The sequence below is a fragment of the Sander lucioperca genome, chromosome 17 (assembly GCF_008315115.2).
Source record: "Sander lucioperca isolate FBNREF2018 chromosome 17, SLUC_FBN_1.2, whole genome shotgun sequence".
Taxonomy (NCBI): Eukaryota; Metazoa; Chordata; class Actinopteri; order Perciformes; family Percidae; genus Sander; species Sander lucioperca.
In genome coordinates this window covers 30,066,596-30,082,360 of record NC_050189.1, presented here as the reverse complement: position 1 = coordinate 30,082,360, position 15,765 = coordinate 30,066,596, and the positions used below count along the sequence as shown (strand labels likewise).

Genomic DNA, 15,765 nt, shown 5'->3' with positions numbered 1-15,765 from the left:
TGAAACAAACCATTGACACACAGGCACCAGAAAATGATTAGTTGGTGAATCTGTCAATCATCACTCTGTGCTTGTTGCCATGAAAATACAGACAGCTGTGCGATATACTTCGATATTGTCAACTACACTGGTTGGTTCTGTGTAGGATTAGTTATATTTTAAGAAAATGCCAATCTACCTGTTTCTATACATCCAACGCAATCTCAGTCCCACCGCGTCAAAAACCGACGCTTGGTCAGATGCCTTCAGCGTTAGTTACTGACACAAAAAGACTCCTTTATCCTCTCAGTCAGATGCAAGGGGGCTTTCAACTAATTCCAATGTTATCCCATCCACGGCGATATTTGGCGCTCTGGGTACCCCTTTGGCGTCATTTTACAACGCGCTTGGTCGGGACCTCCTGGCGCCAATTTCGATGCTCTGGGTCGGGACCGCTTTGGCGGCATTTTTCACCATGCATGGTAAAACAACTTAGTTGTGGTTAGGGTTAGAGTTTGTACGTTTAAGTGACACGCAGGACAAGAACGGGACATAAAAGCCAGTCTCCTGGGTGAAAGTTCTGTGTGTTTGACCCATCCACCACCGCAACCTGCCTCCTTATAAAGACTTTTGGTCTTTCATACTACTCGCTACCAGTGTCGCTCTTTATATTGCGTCATTTTACAGCACCGCAGTCAAGCTGCTACTATGCCTTTTGCATCCCATACAGACGCTAAAGGGGTGATTTTTGCGTCGGTATCTGACGCTGGAGGCCACTGACCAAACAAGTTGGGAGTGAGAACGGGTTGATTCATCATGTATAGTGTTTGCTTTAATAACATATAATCACAACCACTACTGAAATGTCTTGACATTTGATCTTTTATAATGTATACAGCATGCCCACAGCTAATTGTTACAGTATTAAAGGTCCCATGGCATGAAAACTTCCCTTTATGAGGTTTTTTAACATTAATGTGAGTTCCCCTAGTCTGCTTATAGTCCTCCAGTGGCTAGAAATGGCGATAGGTGTAAACCGATCCCTGGTTATCCTGCTCTGCCTTTGAGAAAATGAAAGCTCAGATGGGCCAATCTGGAATCTTCCCTTTATGACGTCATAAGGGGAAAGGTTACCTCCCCTTTCTCTGCTTTGCCCGCCGCCCACAGCTGCCCAGATAATTTGGCCCGCCCATGAGGAAATAGAGCTACAACCGTGGCCACATCAAGGCCACACCCCCACCTCCACCTTGCCCCCCCTATCTCTCCTCCTCAATAGCATTTAAAGCTACAGACACAGAAATGGTACATCCTAAGGAAAGCTCATTGTGTGACTGGCTCTAGTGGCTGTAATTCTGCACCAAGGCTGAATTTCGGGAAAGAGACTTCAGATACAGTATTAGGGGACCACTAAGGCCTATATAAAAGAGACTTCAGATACAGTATTAGGGGACCACTAAGGTCTATATAAAAGCATCCAAAAAGCAGCATGTCATAGGACCTTTAAACCTAAAAAGCATTGTTGTAGAAAAAACACACTAGAAGACACAAAACATCATCTAGTGAAGCAGTGGTGAAATGTAACTAAGTAAATTTTCTCAAGTACTTAAGTAAAATTTTGAGGTACCTATACTTTATTGTGGTATTTCCATTCCACTTTCTACTTCTATTCCACTATATTTCAGAGGGAAAATTTGGTCATTAAAATAGGGCCCTAGGACTTTTAAATGTAACAGAGAATTTCTACACGGTAGTATTACTACTTTTACTTAAGCAAAAGTACTTTTTCCATCACTGAGTAGTAGCAAGTGTCAATCTGTAAAACGCAATATGTTGTGGTTTTGGAGTATTTTATCTATATTTAATAATATAATCTGCATGATGCTTATGTTTTTTTTTTTATTAAAATAATTGACACTATAAAAAGATTGACACAGTCACTACAACAAGGGACCGATGGCTTCTAACATCTGTGTCCATTAAGGCATGCTGCTGTTATGTTAGCATGTGACTGAAAAAAACAAAAAAACATGTGACTCAAGATCTGCTTTCTAAAATGACCTTGTGGAATGATGTTTAGTGAAATATTAATCCATTATGTCAATATGGATGACTCCATAGCCGGACATTATAAAGGCAGAGGTCATGGTTAATGGCAACTTTTAGATTTATTGGTATTGAAAGAGTCTCTCCCTGTCCCACAGGTAACCCCTATTGTAAATACAGTACATTTTTACTAAAGGGAAGCTTATTGAATTTTAATAAAATAGCGTGAGACTCAACGGTCTAAATCAATTGCTTAATTAGATGTTATTAAATGTTTTATCAAAATTTGTGACTCACAACGGTGCCCACATCGGATGATTGAAATTGACAGTCCTATGATTTGTCATATGCAATAAAAAAAGGGGATTATATCTGTATTACAAGATGTGGATTAGTTTTAGGTCACCAATCAGTGTCAAGTCTAAAATTGTATTTCATTATTTAGCTGTACACGACAAGACCCATGCATACACGTGTCTTTCACAGCATTATGCGTTTGTATTTGTCTGAACTAGGGATCACAAATAGATGCCAGTGGCCCTCCACCAAAATAATATAGCTTTTTTCCCCCTTTATTTTCCCTTCTGGGGTTACATCCGAACTTTTGCGAGCATTAAGCAACCCAGTGTTGATGCAACAATATGCAGTAAATATAAATCCATTTATATCCTGTTGGAAATTACCATAATGTACCATCTAAAAACCAATACCTTCCATAGTGAGAGAGGCATGCCAACCAATACTCATTCTGCAGCAGGCTTTTTAATAGGTCACAGTGGTGCTGAAATGAAGTCTAATTATACACTGATCTTATCAGTGCTGTGTTTACATCAAGGTTATTAATTTACATACATATACATATTTTTAGTTTTAGTTGTAGTATAATGTCTCCGAAGTATATAGCTACACATACATAAAAAAGTCATGGTTGGAGAATGGCCTTAACATCTCCTGGAATGAAACTCATGCTGCCTCCTTTTGAGATATTCTAGCTAAAAAACTAAAACTGAAATTCATTTATGTTCATTTTTATCTTGTTTTAATTAGTTTAACCTGGCAATATCATTTTAGTTAAGTTCAGTTTTAGTTTTCATTTAGTTTACTTTTGAGGCTTGATTCATACATTATATGAATAATCTTTCACCTTTATTCCTACCCTCAAATTTAAGGATAAAGGTTATTCTCATGTCTTACCAATGAGTTAGAAATATGCTTACATTTAAAGGATCAGTGTGTAGGATTTATGATGTCTTTTGGCATTAATGGAATATAATTATTATTACTGTATATATATATATATATATATATATATATATATATATATATATACATTTTCATTAGCATAATCAACCTGAAACTAAGAATCTTTGTGTTTTGGTTAGCTTAGAATGAGGCCTTCATATCAAACACTGGTTCTAGGTAGGGCCTTAGGTTCCACTACATGCTTGGAAAGGGAGGGGTGAGGGAAGGGGTATTCAGTTGGATGCAATCTGCAACCTCACCGCGAGATGCCACAGAATCCGCTCGGTGGCTCATCCAAACTAATGAACTATGAGGCATGCTATTGTATCCTCATATCATCTCTGGCATACACCATTTCAGACGCCCCTTCCTTCTCAAAGCTGGGGACCTATGTGTCCAACGGAGAAAGTGGGCCAGAATTTGGAGCTCTGCAAGCTAGACCCTTCTCCCAAATCCTACACACAGGTCCTTTAGCAACATATGCAGGATCTTTTTACTTTGGCGGCAATTGTTAGTACTCTCTAGCTGCTACCCACTACCCCCTGCATCAAGCCTGCCAACTCCACCACCACCTCCCATCCCGACCCACACACACACACACACACACACACACACACACACACTCAAACACACACATACACACACACACAAACGTAAAAAAACTAGTAACTTTTAAGAGAGCTCAAATAGTCGCTGGAGTTGGTTAGTAGTCGTTTCTTGGATTAGACAAAAATGATACTATCCGACATGCATGGGTCATAATGGACTGCAACCAATTCCACATTGGACGCCTCACGAGAAGTTGACAGGAAGACGACTATGTCCAAATATTTTATCTTCTCTTTTCTAGTTTGACAATGTGTTCCATGTTGCCATGGTAGTTGACATTTCGGATCTCAGCAGTCCGTCTTTGGTTCTTGCAGAATCATCTCGGGCACATTATGCAGGCAGAGAAAGACTGCAAGGTTTGGGACGACCCATGTTAAATGGGGAGGCAATTCAAAACATAACAATATAATGGAATATAATGCAGTAAGGGGGCTTTTACATCAGGGACCTGGGCCAGTATCCGAGTACACATGACTCCAACGTCTAGTTCGTTTGATTAGTGTGAACACTGCGTACCGTACCCGGGAACGTTTGTTCAATCGATGCTAAGTCCACTTGAAAAAGTGGTCTTGAGTACAGTTTGTGTGGTTTGCATCAGGTGTGAGAACCAACTGTACCAAAACACAGACGTGGACTACTTTTTAACACGACTACGAGGAGTTTTTAACCAGTTATGAAACAACCTATCTCAATTTGATACTGACGGCACTATGTCAGACCCAGATCCGGCTTCGCTGCCATTTTTGACCTGCAGTCGGGGCTTTGACGGGTGGCTGAGAGCTCCGTGCCCGACAGCAGCAGCTCCTCCTCTGGCCAGGAGCAGATGATCACCTCGCTGGGCTGCCGGTCCCCAGGGCAGCAGGGTCACCGGAAGTGTCCGGTACAGCCTGACTCTGGACGGTAAAACTCCAAAAAGATCCCATTAGCGCTAGCTTCACAGCGGAGCGTTCAGGGCCAGTCAAAAGAAGGCAGCTTAACTGGCTTAACAGAGGCAGCAGCATATGTAAAATGTAGCGTCTCTGGATGAGAGGGGAGTTGATTGCTGGAAGTCAAAGACGTTTTAGCGCTGGGGATTTTCCTTTGGCTCTGGCTAAAACCCTCTTCGGGGGGCGTCAAAAAGGGAAAGGTGGCCGCAGTAAGAGGGCAGAAGTGAGCATACAACAATTATTTTCTCAACGGCCCCCTAGGGTCATCAGGGGAGAAAAGCCGCAGTTATACAAAATGTGTCCCTTTGACGGTTGTGTTATGGAAGGAAAACACGCATCTCACAACTTCAAGCGAGAACGAGAAACCATGGGTAAACCGCAATAAATATCACAGCATCAACGCACAAGGTGTTCGATGCAGAACATCAAATGTGGTGGTTGCTCGATGACCTGAATTCAAGCACTTTGGAACTTTCAGGTCCTTAGTGAAAGCGGCTTCAGTCACAATAGCCCTCCAAGCTTATTTCTATTTTCTGTGCTGTTTAATCCGTCCTGGAATTTTGTTCATTAATTTCATTTAATTGAGTATTGCTGACAATTGGTCAACAGTGCAAATACACTGGTCAAAGTTGACCAAAGTTGAACTCGAGGTGAAAATATTTCGCAGACTTCATCCCCACCAGTTCTTCCATTGGAATCCATTGGAATGAACTCATTTTGCTGCAGAATTTTGCATTTTTCTGGTGTGACCAGGCCTAAAAGCAGTTGTGTAAGAGGAACCCAAAGGTGTCATCCCAAGGATACTGCCAATGGCAACGGCCTTATACACCACTCCCAGGGGCCCGGTTATTAACTGTGGGCCGATGAATTTATCAAGAGCAGATTACAATGTAGCGGTCGGAATTTTGTAGCCTTGCATACTTTTATGTATTGTTTTTTTCAGATCACACAAAGTGCTGTGAAGAGGGGCAGCACATGTTCTATATCCTCCATGAAGACAACAAAATGCAACAAGATAATAATTACTAACTGTGCAGCGTATAATACATGCACATCCCCACACCGTCCAGGCGATGATAGCAATGTTGGGTCGAAATCTTTCCAAAATGATTGATTTGAACTGATTGAACAGAATAGCAAATACAAGAGCCCAAAAACATTTAGTGTTTACATTTTTATTTTTTATTGTTAAGAGCATTGTATTGCTCTTTTATGTACAATGTTTGAATTCTCATTCATAGTTCTTCTGCTCATAATGGGTCCATTCTTCTATGCCTTTGGCTGGTAACGGACCTAGCAGGGGCCCAGGAGATGGAAGGGGTGTTTTTCCTAGAAATAAAGACAGGAGATAGATAGAGAAGATATAAATGTTGACATTTGTGTGTAATTAACTAAATGAAGAAAAGAAAAAAACACTAGTTATTCTTGTTGCCCTTACCTTGGCAAGAACTCTAGAGTCCGTCAACCAGCACCAGAGGAAGCATTACCCCACTATTTGAAGCATTACTTTCTCCAAGCATTCACTGAACCACTTCAGAAAATGTGCTCAATGGTTTAAGACCTCCACCTGTGCAATGAATAATGCGTTATCTGAGGCACTATGCATAATTCAACAGGGTCATATAAGCTTACAAGTTGCTGCAGTAGCTTTCTTGTAAGCTGCAACCCCCTGATGAGCTTTTGATAAGACGTTATACCACTTTTTTAGCATTCCTCTGAGTCGCAAACCACAGCAGTAAAGCTAGCAATACGTGCAATTTCTTTAAAAAAAATTTCCTGTGCTTCCCTTTTATTTAAAGTTTTGTATCATAAAAAAACCCATCAGACTATCACATTTATGTGACTTGACCAAGACAATTCTACATCTAAGATTGCCAGCTGGGCTGTGACAGGGCCCAAGCTGACCCGTGGATCAGTGGTTCCCAACCTTTTTTCCTTGGCACCCCCCCTACTTATGTCTAAGAAAAGCTGAGCCCCACCCCCCCCCGCCTCCGAAACCGAAGTTGAGGTAACTCTCGAGATACAGCCTTACTTTCTTTTTTGATACAGAGGAGTTATCAGCACTTTTCTCTCCGGCGTTTCTCCGCCATGTTTCATTCATAAAATAGTGATGCCGTGGCAGGATGATAGCAGCTAGCAGCTGACCTGATGACAGCAGGGTCACAGGTTAAGAGGTCCCGGAGGTTTGGCCCACTAAGTAGCCTGACTACAATTTTAAGCGAGAACAAAAATGTATAGTTTTTATACAGACTTTTGTATACATTATATATTCTAGTGTATTATCATAATTTGTTTAACATGTGCAAATATTATTTTTTTACCTCAACCTCAAACCAGATAAAGACTTGCGCCCCCCCCTGTGATCTTTGCCGCCCCCCTGAGGGGTCCCCGGACCCCAGGTTGGGAACCACTGCCGTGGATGATCCCTGCTGGGTCCCTGCTCTACACTTGGTTGGTTTATGACCCCACCCCCCACCCTCGATGATCTAGTGAAGTCAGTGCCCCCTCGTAACACCCCCATCGCATTATGTGTGGAAACGAGTTGCAATGCTTTATCTATCCACCAGGAGGAGCAGTGATTGTGGAAGCTTTACTGCCATCAGACTGCAGTAGTGTATTCCAGCTTCAGGAGGGGACAGAGAGAGAGAGAGAGAGAGAGAGAGAGAGAGAGAAAGAAAGAGTTTCCTTATTGAGTGCACACCTTTTCACTTCTCTTCAGGTGATCAGCTTGAGTAGGAGGGAGAGAGGTGAAGATGTGTAAATCAGTTGGCTATTGAGACGCAAACAGATGCTGTGATTATGTATGCAAAGTCTTTTGTCCGCCATGGTGTCAAGTGTCGCAAATGATACCTTAGAGCTCCCTAAAGTCCTACTTCTGCCAGTGTTACTTCCTGCTTTTTTGGGTTAACAGACAGACAGAGAATGGGAGGTGTGTGGTTAATAGTCGGACGTATTCCATTACCATGGCAAGCGGTATGCACTGTTTTTTCCCACCCCAGTTTAGATGAAACCAACTAGCTACAGTAGCTTGGAAAACAGCAATATGGCACTCAATTCGATGAATTTTTTATCAAATTTTTAATGAATATTAATTACTGTTCATGAGACCACAAATGGGCCAAGGATTAGCACAACACACCCAATCTCTCTCTCTCTCTCATTGGCTCTCTTCTTTACTGTCTCCAACTGTCTGCCTGCTGCTGCTGCACCACAGAGGAGCCGCTGTTAAAATTGGCCAAAAATGAAATTTTTCCTTCTAAAAAAAAACACAGAGGTTCATTATATTCAAATATCTATTTTTGTACATTATGTCCATAAGAGGGCAAACCAATACAACGGGAGACACCGCATAACTTCGTGTATAGGTATATTTATTTTAACATAAACATGTATTTTAAACAATCTATATACCTACACATAGCGAAATAAACAGATAAAATAATGTTCTATATAATATATTTGAACACTGTTCGTAATTTGGTCAGCAACGATTTTCGGCGTCATCCCTTACCGACAGATGTTCCCGTCTCTCCAGCAACTGCGTTTCGACACAAGACATTTTCATTACTGTCTTTGCGGCATCTTCTTCTTCAACCTTGTTTTTTGTTTATTTCCGGTAGTACCAGCCGCATGATAGAACGTCATCAACACGCTAGTCTGTATCCACGACGTTCCACCCACGGGATTTTTCCAGTGCCGCCGGATGTCCCTCATTTCGGATTTATAACGACTATGGTTAACTGCTCCTCAGATCTCTGCAGGGTAAATCCAGACAGCTAGCTAGACTATCTGTCCAATCTGAGTTTTCTGTCGCACGACTAAAACAACCTTCGAACGTACACACGTTCCACCAAAACAAGTTCCTTCCCGAGGCTATTTTGCAGCGACCCCGTGGTTCCGCTCAGCACTTAGCGCCGCCCAAGACGATTGTGATTGGTTTAAAGAAATGCCAATAAACCAGAGCACATTTTTCTCCCATCCTGGAATGCTGTGTGGACTAGCCAGACCTTCCTCCGCAGCGCTGTGGAGGAAGGTCTGGCAAAGCGAGATTATCAACACGCCTACTTGCTCGCTATGAATTCTCTAGGTCTGCTCTAGACGGCCGGCTGGGCTCAATCAGACAGGGCGCTACGGAGCAGCGACCCAGAACAAGTGAGGCAGACAGCCACGGTAGTGCTATTTTTTTCTACAGTAGGTAGAATATAAATAGAAATTTTTATTTGAATGTTCAGGTTTTTTTTTCGCAACTCACATATATATTCAAATTTTGAATAGTCATTGACAGCCCGACTGTAGATACCAGGGGCCCTATTTTAACGATCTAAGCACACGTCGTGAAGCGCCTGGCGCAGGTGCGTTCAGGGCTTGTCCAAATCCACTTTTGCTAGTTTGACGGCGAAAAAAAGGGTCCGTGCACCGGGCGCATGGTTCAAAAGGATTGTACTTAGTGTCTTCATTAATTCATTGGTGTGTTTTGGGCGTAACATGCAATAAACCAATCAGAGATCATCTCCCATTCCCTTTAAGAGCCAGGTGCGTTTGGACCTTGGAGCATTGCTATTATGATGGAGGATTTGCTGAGCAGGAAGAGAGATTTTCAGTAGAAGAAACTGATCTGCTCGTGCGTGAAGTGAAAGCGCGCGAGCAGATCATGGCATAATATTTCACATTGTAATATGTTTATTTTTTTATCTTTTGCATGCTTGTGTGCTGCTGCGCGTCCCTGTGTGTGTAACAAGCGTGCTGTGCACGAGCCTAGGCACATTTTACTAATGCTCTGTTAAAATAACAATGAAATGCTGCGTTATTGACTTTAGACCAGGTTTTTGTTGGTCAATGGTGCCATATCTTCCCGCTACCTCAAGATAGCAATACGCCAAGAATGCACCTGAATACACCTCCCTGTAAGACCGGCACGCCCATGGGCGCACAGATGGGCGCAGGTGCATTTGCTATTTAAACAACGTGGGCGCTGGACGGTCTTAAAATAGCAAAGACACCTGTGTTGGGCTTTGCGCCGCGCTGCGCCGGGTGCAAGAGAGGGCCCAAGATGTGTTCGGCCTGCCAGATCAGGGTGCTGCGTTTACAGACGTAACACATTATGACTGGCTGTACGTCGGAAAGTGCGTTTGCAGCGATAGCATTGTGATTTCCTATGCTGTGACAAGAGTGTGCGGAATGGATGAAGCATTTTGATTTGACTTTGAATTCAGCGGCAGGCTTCTTTCAATGTGATCAACTGAAAAGTTTATATTTCCATCCAAACAAAATTGAAATTCCAATTCATGGCTCTCGTAATCATGACTTAATATCTCATCATTTTACTTTCTTATTCCTGACTCAAATGGGCTTCCATTAAATTCCCCAATGAGAACACACATTGAAACCAACCAGTGCAGAAAGCACATCCTTTAGCAGTTGTCTATTTGGGTTCTGCTGTCTGCAGAGCCGTGTGCAGAGTCAAACTCAGGACGTCACACGGACAACTGTGTGTGTGTGTGTGTGTGTGTGTGTGTGTGTGTGTGTGAGAGAGAGAGAGAGAGAGAGGACGAGAAACGCGACACCAAAGACACTGAGCTGAAATGGAAACACTGCGCTGCAACACGTGTCCTTTAATTGAATTAAAGCTATTCATTTTTAAGTCGTTTGCGGTATTAAAGAAAACAACAATCAAAAAAAGAATATCCCAATCCCAAAATTAAAAACCAAATACCTACCCAATATGGAAACAGTCCAGCCCTACTTATTTTGATGCAAAGATTTGTACATTAGCAGGAATGCAGCACAACATGGAAATGATGAAAGCTGTGCTCTGCTTTTTTGAATGTGATAATACAAAGATTTTTTTGTCCCTAAAATCAATGAATAATTGTGGGCAAATAATCGTGATCTCAATATTGACTAAAAATGATCGTGAGTATCATTTTGGCCATAATCATGCTGCCCTATATCCGAGGGATCACTGAGGGAAATCAAATTTTTTCACATAAAGTGTCTACATGTACTTCAGCGGTCTGCTTTCCTGTTCCACTCTGGTTTACATGCAGTCAGTCAGCAATCAGATGTTCCACTTAGCTCCCACCATATCTTTGAATAGTTTATAGTTCAATTTACACTGTCTCTGACATAGTTGCAAAAGTCTAAACTGCAGGCAATGTGACACCCTTTGGCAGCCCTGCTGTCATGTTGTCAGGAGCGGGGGTTAAAGGGAACAGATGACGGGCGGGGGGAGGGGGCCCATGCCTGACCCTTAAATGGGATCAAGTACAGTACAACAATTTACTAACTGACTTATATCGCTGAGGGAAATGTTAAATAAGGTAAATAAATGTATTGTTACCATTAAAACACATTTCAATTTTTCATCTGACACGCCGCCTCGTGTTACTGTGAAAAGACCTCGGTCGAAACTCAACTCTCAAAACTCATGTATTGTTACCATTAAGACACATGTCAACGTGTCATCAGACAATACGCCCCCTGTGTTATTGTGAAAAGGGTGCGGTCAAAACTCATGTGATGGGTAGTTGGCCCAGCAAAAAAAACTAAAAAACAATATGTGTCAAGGGCTGAGAAACAGAAAGTAGAAAGTAGAAATACATATTTTTGGCATATGCACACGGTGAGCAGCTTTCACTGCATGTTTGGGGCCATTACTGGATTCTGCATCCAGTGTTCAATACATTTAGAGTGGAAACAAACTTGCTTACTATTTCAGCAGCCGGCCCAATGCATATGCAAACTAAGCACCTGCTTAGGGCCCCCATGGCTACCAGAGAAGGCCCTCAAGAGAGCTTGACACAGATCCAGCCAGCCCATGCGCTCACTACGCAAGTTGCGTAAGCCCCCGCAAGGGCCCCGCATGCCCCAAGTGTTTACAACTTCAAAGAGCGTGAAGCGAAACGTTCCGGTCACAAAAAGAGGAAAAACACAACATGACAACTGAGTGACAGAGTGAAATGCTGAGCGACCTCTGTGGGGACCCCTGCGAGCGGTGATTGATGATTTTTCCTCCTGCTGTTATATGACCTGGGTCCTCATCAGGCACAAGTGCTCAGTAAAACTACTGAAAATAGGGATGGGCATCGCCAATGATTTCCCAAATCGATTCCAATTCGATTAGGTTAGGGAATTTTAACATTAAGGTTAATGTTAACATTAAGAAATTACCCCCTTTTGGGGAAAAGGGGGGTCCATTCACCACAACCATGATGAAAATGTACATATTAAAGATGAATTTCGGTATTTAATTCATGGATTTCAGATCAAACAAAGATTTTAATTGGAAAATCGATTTTGTTAACCCAGCCCTATCTAAAAAACAATGGAAGCACATGAGTGGCCATGTAAATGTATCTGTGTACTATGTGTCGTTCATACGGGGGCTCTTGTTTATATGACGTTTCAGAAATCTGGATTCCGATGCAAGACACGTGCATGTCAACGCAGTGAGTGCTGGTGGCCCTAACTGCTCCTGCTGTAAAATGAATGGGAGTCATGTGGAAGAGAGGATGCGTGTGGGGGATGGGTGGGGATTACGTGTGTGTCATTACACCAACAGACAGCTGCGGGTGTAATAAATATGATGAAACGGTGGAAGGGAGGGATGTAGGGACAGCAGAAATGAGGGCTTTGTGTTTTTGTGTCCACTCTGTCCAATTCCAGGGAGGGAGAGTGAGCAAGGCAATGCATCACTGCGCACGCACACACGCACACACACTCTTGACTCACTAAGCCCTATTTGACTTTGCAGTAGTTCATTACGAGTCAGGCCTATCTGCAACCATTAAAACTGCTCAGGCAGACAACATTCTCCTACAACAGTCTCCTCACGGCCTTTCACCCAATCTTTGCCTCCTTCTATTTTTGCCGCTAACCCTCCTCATGTTCTAACTTCCTGCTAGCCTCATTCATACTTTCATCCCTACCGAGTCTCCTCTTCGGCTACTCTTAACCAACACCCACCCACCCCCACCCCCACCCCCGCTCTCAACTACCTACCACCCCCCTCCTCCTGCTTCTCTCCTCCTCTCCTAAATCTATCCCTCCCTTCACTTGTTCTCTTCCCCCGGCCTCCCCTCTGCACTGCAGCACCTATACAGTCATTAATCTCCAAGGTCCCTGTAGTGCGACACACTGTGTGTGTGTGTGTGTGTGTGTGTGTGTGTGTGTGTGTGTGTGTGTGTGTGTGTGTGTGTGCGTGTGTGCGTGTGCGTGTGTGTGTGTGCGTGTACGTGTGCATGTGCGCAATACAATGTCAAACTTAACACTCCCTGAAAAGTCACATGTACTATTAAAAGCAGATTTATACTTGGCACGTTTGTCTTCGTAACGGTCCGCATGACGTAAATCATTGTTAGCTGTTGAAATTCCAGACAATAAAGAAAGATTTGTAGTATTTCCCAAGTTGCTATTCAGGGGCCCATTTCAACAAATTTGTAATATGAGACTAACCCTAACCCTAACCCTTTGACATGTTTCACTGATTAAAAAGCCATACTTTTGACCCATGCATGAGCATGTAAAAGCCTTGGAGGACTCGCAAATGTATCCACAATTTGACCATCACGTGGCACTGCCATTATTTGTGATCTGAGTCCCCACAGAGAGCCACTTCTCTTCCTTTTCCAGTAAAAAAAAATCCCTCATTTGTGAAACTAGTTACATATCAGTTACATATTAACACACTCCGGTGAGGCTCCTAAAATGGTCATGTTACAACTGGAGAAACCACAGGCAAATGGACTCAATAGCAACAACTCAGGGACAGGAACTTGATTAAATCTAGAATCACAGCCTTGCAGTTGTATGCCTACGCCAACCAGTCAAGTTGCAGTTTATATCTATGTCTGTCCAGACTCATATAATATACAGTATGTAGTGAAGGCAATTTAATAAAATGTATAAAAAGTCTACAAGGATGCTTCACACACATCTTCAACCCAGCAGCAGAGAAGATCTATACAATCACCACAGTTTCAAGGTGGGCACCCACGAGTTAGTGTCACCAATTCAGTAACCGACCAAGTGTGAAATATGGTCACAATCTCCTGTTCTGTTCCTGTGTTATGGCCTTGAATAATGGCCAGAAAAGTTTTTCTGCAGAACATTATGATGTCACAGTGAAGTGGACCTTTGACCCTTTGAATATAAAATGTCATCACTTCATCATTTTATCCTATTAGACATTTGTGTGAAATGTTGTTCTAATTAGCGTAGGAGTTCTTGAGTTATGGCCAAAAACGCATTTTGTGAGGTCACAAGTACCTTTAACTTTGAGCACCAAAACCTTATCAGTTATTCCTGGAGCCCAAGTAGACAGTTGTGCCAAATTTGAAGATATTACCTCCCGGCATTCCTGAGATACCACATTCATGAGAATGGGACAGACGTATGGTCACAGTAACCTTGACCTTTGAGCCTTGGCCTCTAAAATCTAATAAAGGAATCCGTGAGTTCAAGGGGATGTTTGTGAAAAAATGTGAAGTAATTCCCTCCAGGGGGTCCTATAAGAATAGGTTTTTAAGAATAGGGCAAACAGATGGACGAACGGACCAACACGAACACATAATGTCTCGGCCACAAAAAAACTGTCTTGCCGAAAAAGGTTCAGTACACAGTTAATCAGTCAGAGGTAAACCCGACAAGGAGAAGGCTAGCAGAGAACCAGGAACACTTAACACTTGGAAAATTGATGGGACGCTTGACAAAGTGTACATAGACGAACTGGCACTGAGAGAGGTTGAACACACAGACTAAATACACTAGGGAGGAAAGGGACTGGTAAAACTTATCAGGGCAGGAGAGACAATCACAGTGGCAGGAAACACACAAAGGCAGGAAGTAAAGTTATCTAAAATGAGAGGAGAGGTTAGTATATCAAAATAAAACAGGACATGACGAAGAAAAGAATCAAAGAATAAGTGAATGAATGAATGACAGGGCAAGCAAAGGAGACCAGGATGCGGGCATTGGGAGACCTTGTTTCGGGCACACACAGGACAGGCGTCTGTTTCCTTTTCTTTGCTCTGATGCCCCCAATGTTGAGTTATCAAACCATGTCAAACCACCTTGTCTCAATGTGCAGTATGGCTATTATTTAAATGCATCAATTTAGCTGCAGAGGAGAGGTGGAGAAGAGTACCAACGTTAACAGAAGCTTCTCGTGCCATCATGACAATATAGGCATATGCAAAATATGTATTTAGGAAAAGTAAGGCTAGGAGGAAAACACCATACACAATGACGGAATAATTAGAATTTTTGAAACACAATGTTAATGCGTGGGCTATGCCGATTCTAGTGTTATTGACCAAGGCAGTCTGCCATACTCCAGGGTGGAGTATGGCAGACTCAATGGATGACCTGAAAGTGATGAGAGGCAACAACTGGTTCAGGGGACAGCCTATATGTACTCCAAGTTTCTATGGTCAGTCCAAACCAAGAAAGGGTAGTCCGCTCCCTCCAGCCGATGGCGGCACTCCTCCAAAGCCACTTTAACAGCCAGCAGCTCCTGGTTCCCCACATTGTAATTCCTCTCGGCAGGAGAGTTTCTAGGACAGGATGGCGCAGGGGTGGAGCTTGTTTTCCACCAGAAACTGCTGTGAAGTCACTTCTCTAATGCGCATGTCCGAGTCATCTACCTCCACAACCAATGTGGATCTTGGACAATAAAGATGGGTGCTGAGGTCAAGCTCTTCTTCAACCTCTGGAAAGAATGATCAGCCTGGGGAGCTCACTGAAACTTGACATGGAGGGAGGGCATGCAACAGTACTTAAGTTCCTGATAAAATGTCTGCTGAAGTTAGCAAAACCCAGACGATGAACTAGCTTGCGACAAGTAGGCGTGGGCCACTAAGCAACAGCATTGACCTTAGCGAGATCTATCTGAATGTTGTTCTCAGAGACAATAAGCCCCAGGAATGCGAAAGTGGAGGCATGGAATTTGCATTTCTCAGCTTTGACG

The 15,765-nt window shown here is 42.9% G+C and overlaps 1 protein-coding gene across 2 annotated transcripts in view; it reads right to left on the bottom strand.

The window, feature by feature from the left end:
* The window catches only part of nat16 (N-acetyltransferase 16), a 46,415-nt gene that overhangs the window by 12,492 nt on the left and 18,158 nt on the right, over positions 1–15,765 (bottom strand). The gene's annotated exons all lie outside the window — the stretch shown is intronic.